At 44.4% G+C, this 12,335-nt stretch overlaps 2 long non-coding RNA genes across 2 annotated transcripts; both read left to right on the top strand.

Annotated features, from left to right (window-relative positions):
* The first annotated feature begins 284 nt into the window (after positions 1-284).
* On the top strand, positions 285-8,252 carry LOC110339679. The gene is made up of 4 exons (XR_005877033.1): positions 285-487; positions 4,368-4,530; positions 7,760-7,865; positions 8,187-8,252. It is a non-coding gene; the product is annotated as an uncharacterized LOC110339679 (long non-coding RNA).
* A 2,335-nt stretch (positions 8,253-10,587) lies between these two features.
* On the top strand, positions 10,588-11,876 carry LOC121140240. Its single transcript, XR_005877032.1, has 2 exons — positions 10,588-11,571; positions 11,677-11,876. It is a non-coding gene; the product is annotated as an uncharacterized LOC121140240 (long non-coding RNA).
* The last annotated feature ends 459 nt before the right edge of the window (positions 11,877-12,335 follow it).

Here is a 12,335-nt window from a genome sequence, read left to right as displayed (position 1 = left end):
GTAAAGGCCATTCAGGAGGTCCTAATCTGAGAATATCTGTGGCCAAATGACTACAGGCTTCCAAATCCAATCGCTGGTGTTGCTCCTTTGTCTAGTGTCAGATGCCCCTAAATATTTGTGTTGCATATGGAAACAAAAAAGGCATTTGCTGAAAGATTTCTCGGAAAGCTCGTTACTTCAGGAGGCTGCCAGAGCAGTGTGAACACAGCAAGCGCGGCTGAGGTTCCTTTAAGAGGGCAGTGTGTCCTCTGAAAAGGTTACACAACTGTTTGCAGCAAGGGGTACACTACCAGAAGCAGCAGCTCCCCTCACGCTTCCTCCTGTGTACCTCACCTTGCTCAGAGAGTCCTTGGGCTTTGGGGACAAGAATGTCTGAATGACGAAGAATGTGTCACAGGAAAATGATATTCAGTGAGTCTCCAGGCAATGATCCCAGCTGGCAGCACCACAGGTTCAACTTGGTAAACATGCTGAGGGCTTGGGAAAGGTCAGTTGCATGTCCCTTTTCACTCACTGTTTCTCTCTTCATTTGTTTCCCATGCTGTTAGGGATAATGGTCATTCAAATGTCTTGTCTTGCTTCTTCCCTTGAATTAAAGATGCAACCAGGGAGCAGGAGTTAGAAAAACATTCTAAGGTGATGGTGTATAGAGGGCATACAAGTGACATTGAGGACTGATGGGGTTAACAACTTATTAAAGAAAAGCAGTTTGCAAAGGCAAAAAATAAAAAGAATGGTGCATGGGGGCCAGTGAGTCAGTCAGCCTAGAGATTTAGTTCAAGCCATGACCAGCTTCAGAGTGGAAGAGACCCAGAGAATTTCCTAGTTTATAAATATGGGAAATGGTGTCCTTTTGAATCTTGATCATCTCAAGTGTAAATATTCATCAATAGTAGTATACAGTAATGATATTCTTATAGAGCTCCAGTAAGAATAGACACAGGGAAGCATTTTGTAAACTGTAGACACTGTCTCATGTGTACCATTAGACTTTATGGTCATTCTCTGGTCCAGAAACTGCTCGGAAATGACTCAAAGACTCTAAAAACAATATACTCTTTTTTACTTCCTAGTTTACAGTGACTCAGAAGAGGCCAACACTTAGCTTAGTTGGGGTATGGCCACAAAGTGGGAGGACTTTGATTAAGACCTGCACATCTTCATGCTCTGCAAAATCTTGACATGTATCTCTTTCTACCATATGATCTGTACTTCGTAGAAACACCAATAGCTCATAAGCACTTTCAGATGGACATTTAGTCTATCTCTCCACCAGTTCACCCCACCCAGAGAGGAACTATGTTCCCAAAAATTCAGCCCGCCTCGAGGATAGAGCTCATTGGTTGACACGTGCTTTTGTACTGTGTGGGTTTGCTAGAACAACTAGAAGGGACAGTGCCAAGTGGAGGGCTAATGAGTGATGGAATGCTGAAGACCGGTGCCACAGCTATGCTATTACAGTCATCCAAAAGTTTGAATTCTTACCGGAAACACAGAATCTCAAGTAAGAAGGGTTAAACTCAAGTCGTGATTATTCCTATGGCCTCAGGCTAACCTTTTAGCTTCTCAGACATTTTTATCTGAAAAAGGTAGAAAACATGCAAACTAATCACAACACCATTGCAAAGGAATCAGGGAGGACAAAATTTATGACAGTGTGCTTTTCAAACTGTAAAGTGCCCTTGTTTAAATGATGGTCTATCTTTTTCATCCTGTAGTCCCTCTGTCCCTCAGGGGAAGCCCAGGTGGCTTTTCTGCATAAGGCCTGCATTCTGTCACAGGTGTGTCCAGTGCTCACTGAACTCTTGTTACTAAGTAGTCACAACCTTTACCTATCACAGTGACTTTTTAGACCAAGTGGCTGTGAAGACGTGAGAAGTGTAACATCCATGACAGCTCAAGGTCCATGCTGCACTTCTAATGAAGCGGTCTCCAGCCATCGTTGCCTTTGAATACCTGCTGTGTGCACTTTCCATCATTTTTATGATAAGAAAGGTGTCAACTGTGGTGTCTGCAGAATCCTGCTCTACAAGTGGGTTAGTTTAGGGCATTTCATTTCAGATCATTCTGCAAGACTTCACCGGCATGTACCCTATTCCAGCTGGCAGTAGATTTTCCTCAGGATGACGATAGCATATATCTTTTGAGCCTAACTATGACAATTCAGAAGTTCCTCGATCCCAAACAAAGACATTTGTTTTCTTTAAAGTGATAGCTTCCTTAAGGCCACCTGCATGCTCATGTCTGGTTAGAAATGCAGCTCCCCTTAGGTCCTCACAGAGCTAGGATCCCTTGACCCCAGCTTCTTTCATAGGACCCAGTAGAGGCTCATCCAGTACAAGTTACAGAAGGCAGCTGCACACTTGACTTGACTGGCAGCTCATAGTATATGAAGGGAGGTAGAGTTAGCATTTGGTGTGATGTGTAGCTATCTGGAGAAAATCTGCTCTTACAGAGTCAAGATTTTTTTATTTCACCTGAGGGAAGCTGACATCTTTCAATACTTATGATGCACTGCCAACATGTTTTCTCCCTTTTGGGTGCCAGTGACAACTGCCAAAACTTTTTCAATAAAAGGGTATGGTTGACAGTTTTATTTTGCTACTGTCTTTTGAGACTCAGAGGTGGTTTATTTAATACTAAATTATAAAAGCATGCACTGGAAACCTTGGTTTGATAATATTAGTGAGATAGGAGCAATTCTTTGCGGGAAGGAGAACCTCCTAGAGAAAGCCCTAGTTCTAAGATCTGAAGACCTGGGCTTGAATCCTAGCTTTCCCACCAATTAGTTTGATGACCTTGTGTGAGACGTTTAACCTTCGTTCATGTCATTCATGCTAATATCCTGCTTTGTGAGGTAGGGGATAATGAGGACTGTTCATGCTTCAAATGATCCAGTGAGTGTCAGGTGACACTAAGTGGAAGGTTATCATCCCAGAGACATTATCCTGAGAGCCACTGTGAGCTGGGAAGTACATTGTGAATTTCTTGGACTTGATCCTGTAATTCACAGATGGGAGGAATAAATTGCTATTGTGTATAAACCATCTAGTTTATGGTATATTTTTGTATCTTTCAAACAAGTGAAGATAATATCTAGCATAAATAACTGTAACATATCTCAGAAACTCACAGAATTTAGATATTGTCTCACCCTTCCAAAAAGACACCATGCCCCAGAACTTGACAAATAATGGCCAACTTGCTTCCAATAACTGAATTTCATTCTAGCGTCTTCTTAAGTCTTTTGTGTCAATTCAACTTAGTTGACTCCAGGATATGTAGAGCCCTACATGCTATACAAGGCACAAAAACAAACAGACATCATCTATCTCTGTCCTCAGGAGTCACACACTTGTTAATCCCATCTTTTTGTTATCTCTCTGTTGTCTCTACTCATGCCTATGTGATTATATATATATATATATATATATATATATATATATATATATATATGTATGTATAATGTGGAAATCTACCCTGGAGAAGGATTGTGCCTTTGAGTTCATTGAAGAAAGGGTTCCACTGCTGCCAGTATCTACTCACCAAGTAGTAAGTTTTCTCAGAGCAAGAAGGACTCAGAGAAAACTGGGTTCTGTGGATGGTATAACCAGAATAAATGGTAAAAGCTGAAAGGTACACATGACCTTGGGTGAATTGGTCCAAAGTAGGACAGGATTTGCAATCAAGGATTATTCCTAGGTGACCATGTAAAAGACCAAGACCCGATCTACATAGTTACAAGGCTCCAGTTTCCGCATACGCTGACGTGGGAACTACCTGTCCTTGGTTGTTACTTCTATATCAGAAAAGAACAGATTCATTCTCTGATGGGACTATAGTAAAAGGTGCCATTGTCACGGTTCCATGACTGCTTCTTCTAGCATGTTTACATACTCATTCATTCATGCTTTTGTTCAACCAACAAATGGTTGCTGAGTATCCAGTGTGTTTCAGAAAATCTTCAAGATAATCAGAGACCAATATGAGAAAAAGAAGTTCACATGTTACTGTCAATACATGGATGAGAATTATTCCTGCAATGGACGTATCCACCTCTAACAAGTGCTGTGAGGGACAACAGCTAGGCCCAAAGAAAGAGACTGGGAAGGTTGGAAGGAAGGGTGGAGGACAAAACCAGGAAGATGGTGAGAGCTGTCCAAACAGCAGTGTACTCCATGAAATGCCCCTAACCACTGATTTTAAAGAATGTCACAATTGCCAAGCAGGAGAGCTCAGAGGAGAGTGAGATAAGATTGGAAAGGAAGTGAAGAGCCCTGAGCTTCAGACTTTCAGTGTATGAAAAAAAATGAGGAGACAGGTTATCTGGAAGAGTATGCTACCTAGGATTTGCTTTGGTTTTACAGTGCTACAGGGAAAGGTGTTGACTTAGAGTCTCGTGCATGTCGGTCAAATACTCAACCATTGAGTTGCATCCTCAACCCAGCATTTACATCTTCAAACTTCCCATGACTTCTGGATGAAGAGAAATTGGAGGTGGGCCTGATCCCTGAGCTTCAAGGATTTGGGGTAAGCTCCTGTGTGAGTCTCCAAGAGACAAGATAGACAACCCTGACTTTGGAGTAGGATACTGGCTTTAAGAGGGGTGTTTTGGGTCTTGGGAGACATTGATGAGACAGTCTTGGAGATTTGCTTATGCAGTTGCAGAGACAGGAGTCTTGCAGACACCATGGGGAACTGAAGGGAAGGCAGAAAATAGAGTTTTGGAAAACAGGGTTGAAAGCATCAGGAGGGAGTGGCAAAGAGGCCTCTTGAAGAGTTCTGTTCTTGCCCCTAAGTATTCTGCACTAAGCCTAACTTGCTCAAACTTGTTTTAACTTTAAGTAGTTTTTGTCTTAGACATAAACTCCACTGTGCTGTTTAACTCCATAGTCAGCTCTGTTTAGTTTTCTGGTCTGTCTGTGTGAGAGTGTTTGTGGGTAGGCACGACTGAGAAAAGGTACTGCTCTCTGGTCTTCAGCTCTGAGTTTCTAGCCCCATTGCCTGGGAATGTGGATTTCACTAGCACAGGCAGCCTCTTCCACTTCCCCCTTTCCCTTTCTGCTCTGCTTGTTAACTTTCACCAGTGACCCAGTAAGTTCACTTAGCCTGAGGATACCTAAAACTTTTCTGTTTTTTTATATTCAGTTTACTGGCTATTGGCACCCGAGGCAGTTGGTTAAGCTCAATCCTGGATGAACAGTCTCTCCTGAATTGAAGGTGCTTTCAGGAACTATGGTGGTTTGGAGCCCACTGTAGATAGCTTTAATATTTTGGATGAAAAACAGTAACCCATGGCATCCCAGACCATTAAAGTCTTAAGTGACTTCTAATGACAATACCTTACTTCCACGGCACGAAAAAGATGTTAGTTAATATTGGATCGATGAAGAGCTCATGACTTTGGGGGATGTCATATGAAGAAGTGATTTTATTTCATCAACTTCACTCTTGCTGACCAGTCCACCCGTTTGTCTATCCATCAAATGACTATAAGCATGTTTGTTGAGTGTTCACTGTGTGCTGAAGATGAGGCATGGGGGACATGAGTTAGGAAAAGAAGCACTTTGACTTGTCTGCACTTGTAAAGTGCTTGCTGACCAGGAGGTACACTAAGGAGGATGGGGAGGTCTGGCCTGGGATACTGCAGCTGGGGGTAATAGCTACATGACTTGTATTCCCTTGCCACAATCTCTTTTGATGTTTGTTTGCAGGCTTTTGAGTGAAAATTTTGTGCATGTCTTATACTAGATGGCTGTATAAGACACCCGTGTCTTCTTAAATATCAAAAGTAAGATAGGCATGGTGGTGGATGCCTGCAATCCTAGCATTCAGGAGGCAGAGGTAGGAGGATCAGGAGTTCAAAGTCATCTTCAGCTTCACAGTGAATTTAAGGCCAGTCTAGTATTCATGAAACCCTGTCTTGAAATAAATACATAATAAATAAATGTATGAAAGATTTAAAATGTCTGCTAGCCTAATAATAAAAGTGTTACCCTAGCACCAGGTTTATTCTGGGTCTGTAAGAGTTCCTGTCATTATTTCTATATCTATCTATCTATCTATCTATCTATCTATCTATCTATCTATCTATCTATCTGTCTGTCTGTCTGTCTGTCTGTCTGTCTGTCTGTCTGTCTGTCTATCTAATCTATCCATCCATCAATCCATACATACATACATCCATACATCCATTCATACATACATACATATATCTACACACACACACACACAATGTCCAAAAGAACAAGAGAGACAAGAGTGCAAATCCAGAGAGAGAGAGAGCGAGAGAGACAGAGAGAGAGAGAGAAAGAGAGAGAGAGACAGAGACAGAGAGAAAGACAAACACAGAGAGACAACATCACACAAACAATATGCAGAAATTGTTCACTTAGATGCAGGTAGAGGTGACATCTGGAGTGGGCCTGGAGCTGGGGAACTGGGTTTGAATCCCTGATGCTTATGTTTAAAGTTAAGATCAGCAGGGCATGCTTTAAATTCAGCACTAGAGAGCTGGAGATAGGAGGGCCTACTGTCTAGCCAGTGCAGTCACATCAGGGAGCTCCAGGTTCAGTGACATATCCTGTGTCAAACAAACAAACAAACAAGTGGACAGACAAACAAATAATTGAAAGCTAATAAAAGTGGCCCTTGAAAGAAAGATTAGGAATTTTCAAGAGGCAGGAAAGCCAGTTTAAAAGCTGAGGATTGCAAATGGTGATTTTATATAAAATCTCTTCTTCTGAGCACAGAAAATTATTCTACTAGTCTCAGAGCACAGTTTTGAGAGTATGTAGGGAGGAAGGAGCTAGAAGAGAGACTATAGCCAGATTGAAAAAGGCATAAGATGTCATAGCAAGAGTCTGAATAAAACAGAGCCCCTGGTGCTGCAGGTGGAGGTAAAAAGTTTCCTAGGAGCCTTGGATAGTTTTGTGCCCCAGCTACATCACTAAGTGGGACCTAGACAGAGTGGGAGGCAGTTATAGGGCATTAGCCAGAATCCCCTTCCATGATACCCATTCCCATAGTCTTGGGATGAGGTCTAGCATTCTTTATGTTCAAATACTTCATGAAGAACCCAAACATTGTGCCAGGGCTTTGCTGAAGTCCAGTGGCTCTCTCATGGTGCTCACAAGGCAAAGTGGTGGCCTAGAGAGGTGAAGCCCTTTCCCAATGTCACCAGCTAATTATCGGCAGCAGCAGGGCTCAAATGCCGTCCTTCTGTTCCTAGTCACGCATCCTCAGCTGACCCGGGCTCAGAGTTTTGACCCATATGGGTTTCTCATTTACCTTCTCCCTTGCATCTTTCTGCATGGGTGGAGGGAAGGAAGGACAGGGTTCTTTTCAGGGTGCTGAAAGTTTGTGTCCCAGGCAAGGTCAGTTCAGCTTTCTTATTAACATAAGGTAGATAATAGATGCCTAAAATCCGAGGACATAAATATTTTAATGTAGCCATATCATGTTGCAGTTTCTTTCAGACCAGCACTTCAATTTTTATTTACTTTTATGTGTTGCTGGCTTAGGGCCATGAGGTTTTCCATCAACAGAAATGGCTGATGATTGAAGCTATTTGCTTTTTGCTCTAGCAAAGAGGAGAGAAAGACCCTTTCTCCAAAGCAGGTGTTTTTAGATCAAGATGGGCTGTTGAATGGCGCAGTGGGGAATAGACTTAGCAAAGCAATGCAGTAAATTGAACTGGTGTCGGCTCCTGATTTAATGCGCTCCTCAATTTCGTCATGAATTATATATTCTTTTTCAGATTGATCATTCCTCCCACTGATAAAGGGACAGTGCTGTGCTGAGTGGCTTTGGCCCCTGACCTAAGAAATACTCTGATGCATCAGAATTCCCTGGGATGACAACTGGTAGGAACTCTGGAGACTATAAATCTGCAGAGCCAAGTGAGGGGCGGGGCAGGCTGGGTGAAGAACTCTTGTCTCCTTTAAATGCATCTGCATCGACTGCCATAATGGCCAGCAGTTCCTTGTCAGCTTTGTACTCAGTGTCATTTGCAAATTGATTGTTATTCTTTGGAAGCCTTTCTTAATTAAATAGTAACTGCAGTTATTACCCTCAGACAAAGGAGATAGATGAGTGTCTGACAGAGGATAGACTTAGTTCCTTGGATAGTCTCTATCATGGACTCTGGTGTGTTTAACTCCTGGACATCTCATTTCTTTTTGCAGCAGTTTGTCTACAAGGAGGATAAACCAAGCAAGCCGGCGTCGCCTCATAAAGAAATATGAGTCGGGTACTCTGATTTCACTTGTTTCAAACAGTACCTCCTCAAACTTTCTGTTGATCAGATGGGCAAACTGAGGCACAAGGATTTTAGAGGTTTGCCCAAGTTTGTTCAGAGCAGGAAAAAGGGAGCTGGGATAAAGCATCAGTGCCCTTCTGCTCCAGTCAGATCCCAATGATCCCCTTCAGCATCATTTCAGAGCCTCTGGAGGCGGCTTGGGCAGATACCTTTCTAACACGGCCAGTGGCTGTGAATCACTGCTAGGTACCAGAAATAGTTGGGAGCGTGTACATAGCCTGGGCCACAGCTGGGGGTTTTAAAAATGTGAATAAGGACCCAGGGTATGTACCTTCAAAGTTCTTCCAGTAAATGTGATGGCCAATGGTGGTGCTGAATGCACGTCCAAGCTTTTATGTCACACAGGATCCCATAAGGAAATGTGAAGCAGAGTCAGGATGCCTGCCATATGAACACAGTCAGTGGGCACACTTGGGAACAGGTAGTGCCATCAGGGGAACCTCAGAATCCTAGGAGGGTAGAGCTTGGTCCTTGCTTCTGGGACACATATCCTACCCTGGAGCTTTGTGACTCTTGGATAAACTCTGCTGGCTTAGGGCCATGTCAGCCTAATAGCTGGTCCAAGGTAATGCGTCCCTTTTATCCACACTGACCCTCTCATACTTCACAGCCCTCCTTGTTTCTTCCCTTCTTCCGTCAGAAATTCTCTGTACTCTCAGAGGCTTGGGTCACAAGCTGCCTTTTCCATGACTTCTCAATTGCTCCTTTCTGAAACCCTTCCTTCCCTTGTCTCTCTGGGACTCTGCCTCTGTGGTTTCTTCCTTAGCTATTGTACATCTGTCAGCGTGTGGATAGACTCACTTTCCATCTCTGTGTCCCTCATCATTAGCCATGACAGAGACTTGCATAATGGCATTTATTTGTTGAGTTCAGTTGACTTATGCTTCTTCTGAGCAACTGGCCCAAATGATCCTCTACTGATTAAACACATTTACACACACATTTACCACCTACTAGAGACTGAATAGTTGACAAGTCCATATTGACAACTGGAACAGGCCACAGAGGTAGTTAAATGTGATGTTTATCTGTGTGAACATGACGGTCCCAGACAGCCGTCGTTTGCCTGCTGAGTCAAGGCACCTTTCAGAGTCAGCCTAAATGTTGCCTTGTTGTACTCTGGGGCTGATTTTAGCCTAGCCTCTCCCATAGTGGGAACAGAAATCCATTTCCGTTTTGTTTGTTTCACTTCCTAGCCCCTTTCCTTCTCTGTTATCATATGTGACAGCCTGTCCTGTGGTGACCACCTTACTCTAGTCTTCAGCAGTGGTCTCCAGTGAAGGTGGGGGTGGGCAAAGGGTGGTGCTAATCTAGGTTGGACAGATCGAGAGCGCAGGCTGGAGTCAACAGAACTCTTCCTTCTTCCATCATCTGCAGATCGCAAGCTGTGGTGGGCTCAGGGCCTCCCTGTGTAACATACCGTGTCTGGTAGAGTGTCTAAAAATGGCCTTGAGGGAGGGATTTAGATACACAGGGTGTAACTAGGACTGGGATGGTACAGAACTTTCTGTTAAAGCAACACCGAGCAGAGCTAAGAAGATAAAGTCCTCAGGCTCCACACATCTGTCAGCAGACACCTGAAGGGGGCTCCTGAGGGGCTACTCAATCAGCTCTGGGCCACTTCTAAGCCCAGACCACCTTCCATATAGACTCTGGCCATGCTGAGAGGCTCCGGCTCAGTATACATGTAGTTCCCTTTCTTGAAATAGTCCCTTTTTCTCCCCGCTCTGTCTAGGTAATCTTAGCTCAACTTTGGATACTGAATTACACCCATTCACCAAAGCCAGAGGTCTGAGCCCTCTGATCAGAGTTATTCTATGTTGAGATTATTCTGCATCATGCACTATTGAGATTTCAGGACAGGTAATTTTTTCCTTGGGGGGCAACATCACAGAATATTGAACAATGTCCCCATCCCTTACTTACTAGAAGCTAGTAGCATCTCTTTTATTGTGACAACAATGTCTCTAGCTGTAGTTAAGTGTTCTTTGGGGGTTAAGAGTCATCTTTCTCCCACTGCTGTCTCAAACTCACCCTCTGCTCCTTTTTCTTTGTAACATTCACTACATTTCTTTGTATGCATGTGTGTCATATATGTGGAGTGTATGTGTGGTTGTGTGTGTACCCGTGCCCATGTGCAGAGGCCACAGGAGGAGGTTGCTTTCCCTGCTCTAATACTCTCTGTTTTATTCCCTTCAGACAGGGTCTGCCACTGAACCCAGAACTAGACTGGCAGCCAACAAGCCTCAGTGACTCTTCTACGTTTATCCCCACGGTGTTGGGGTTACAGGCTTGTCCACAGCTATACCCAGCTTTTTACATGAGAATTTAGGATTCAAACTCTGGTTCTCATGCGTTCATAGAAAGTGCTCCTGCCCACTGATCCATCTTTCCTATCCCACAGGTTTCTTGGGGCTTGTTTAGTGTTGACCCTCTTCCCTAACTCTCAGCATCCTGATGGCAGGGACAGAGTCTAATGGTCTTTGCTATGCCTAACCTTTCGAGTCACATAATGCTGGCAAAGGAATGGACAACAAAGGCATCCAGAGGCACAAGATTTCCTCTCATGGCAAATGGTCACTTGGGGAAGACATGAGAGGGGAGGTTTTAGCCTTGAGTGTATGCACGACTGGATGGAATTTTGGCTCGCTTCCAAGCACCCCATGGGTAACTAATTAAACTACAAGTGCTCCCTCCATAGTCAGGTGCTAAGTGTTCCCAAGAAGGGGCTGATGTAACGTAGGGAGTGACCTTTAAGTGGATCAAGAGTCACATGAATATGGAATGCCTCTCTCCTCTCTCCAGAGAGGTCATTTGACACATGTCCTGAGGGGTAGGATCATGCTTGAAAGCTTTAGAAAACAGCTCTTTCTAATTCTCACTGGAGCGGGCACAGCCTTCTGGTGTGTGATGTGGGTGGAGGAGGAAACCCAGCACTCTGCGGGGTGCAGGAGTTGCCTGGAGCAGCGATCTTCAGACTTGAAGGTTCCAGCCTGTATGATTTATCGCTTTATTTTTCTCTCCTTCCTTCGCTTTTACGACAGGCCAAAGGACCACAGGCTGAGACAAATGGCGACCCTTCGGGCTCACATTTGGTTTCTAGGGCTGTGGCAGAATCCACTTCAACCTTTGTTGGATGAGGAACTATGTGGCTTCCATGTGCTTGATCTCAATGAGATCCCCAGCCCAGTGAAAGCGGGCAGTCCCTCTGCTTCCTGGGCGAGCGGATGGAAAAGGGGCAGCTGGCTGTGGTATGTGTTGCACAGCTGGACAGGAGCCACCCGTTTCTCTCTGGGCTTCCCTGTGCCTGCCTCAAGCCTGACCTGAAACCCTTCCACCCTATACTTCTGTTCCAGGAGCTACCGTGAGTGGGCTGTGGCACGATAAATGTTGTCATCACCGTTGCCTCCGTGGCTGCGCTTGACTGTGCCTTGGAAGATCTCTTCCTGCCACTGCAGCAGAATGTCTTAGTCACTGCACTTCTGAGACAGCACAGTTCTCCCTAGAAACAAAAGAAAAGATGAGAAATAAAGAAGTATGAACCCAGAAGGACAAAGGGCAGAGGAAGGATTGCGACTATAATCTGGGGGACTGTGGTTGGATGAGTAAAAACCAATGCCCTGAATATAGGGGTGGGGTGTGTGCAATCCAGGTGCTTCGGTCAGGGTCGAAAGGGGTGCAGGATGATAGGGGGAGAACCGAAAATAAAGAGAAATTCCCATTTTCAGAGTCTCAGAAGGCATGTAGATGACAGAAGCTTCGAGGTTCCTTCCGCCTCCTGCCTCGTTGCCCCCACTCCTGCTTTTGGACCTCAATAGAACATTCAGGAGTATTCTGAAGAAGATGAACCAGGAAAGTCTTAGGTCTAGAGTGCCACTTACAGTCCCAACCTGGGCAGACACACTGTGCAGGCAAACAGGAGTTCAAATGAAGATCTGCACACAGAATGACCGGATCCCAACCACCCTTTCTCCAGATGGTGCCCTGGATTCTATCAACCTTCGCTGGAAGAGAA

Source organism: Mesocricetus auratus, unplaced genomic scaffold (assembly GCF_017639785.1).
Source record: "Mesocricetus auratus isolate SY011 unplaced genomic scaffold, BCM_Maur_2.0 Super-Scaffold_100004, whole genome shotgun sequence".
NCBI classification, from domain to species: Eukaryota; Metazoa; Chordata; class Mammalia; order Rodentia; family Cricetidae; genus Mesocricetus; species Mesocricetus auratus.
The sequence above is the reverse complement of the archived record's forward strand: the minus strand, read 5'-3'. Positions and strand labels throughout refer to the sequence as shown.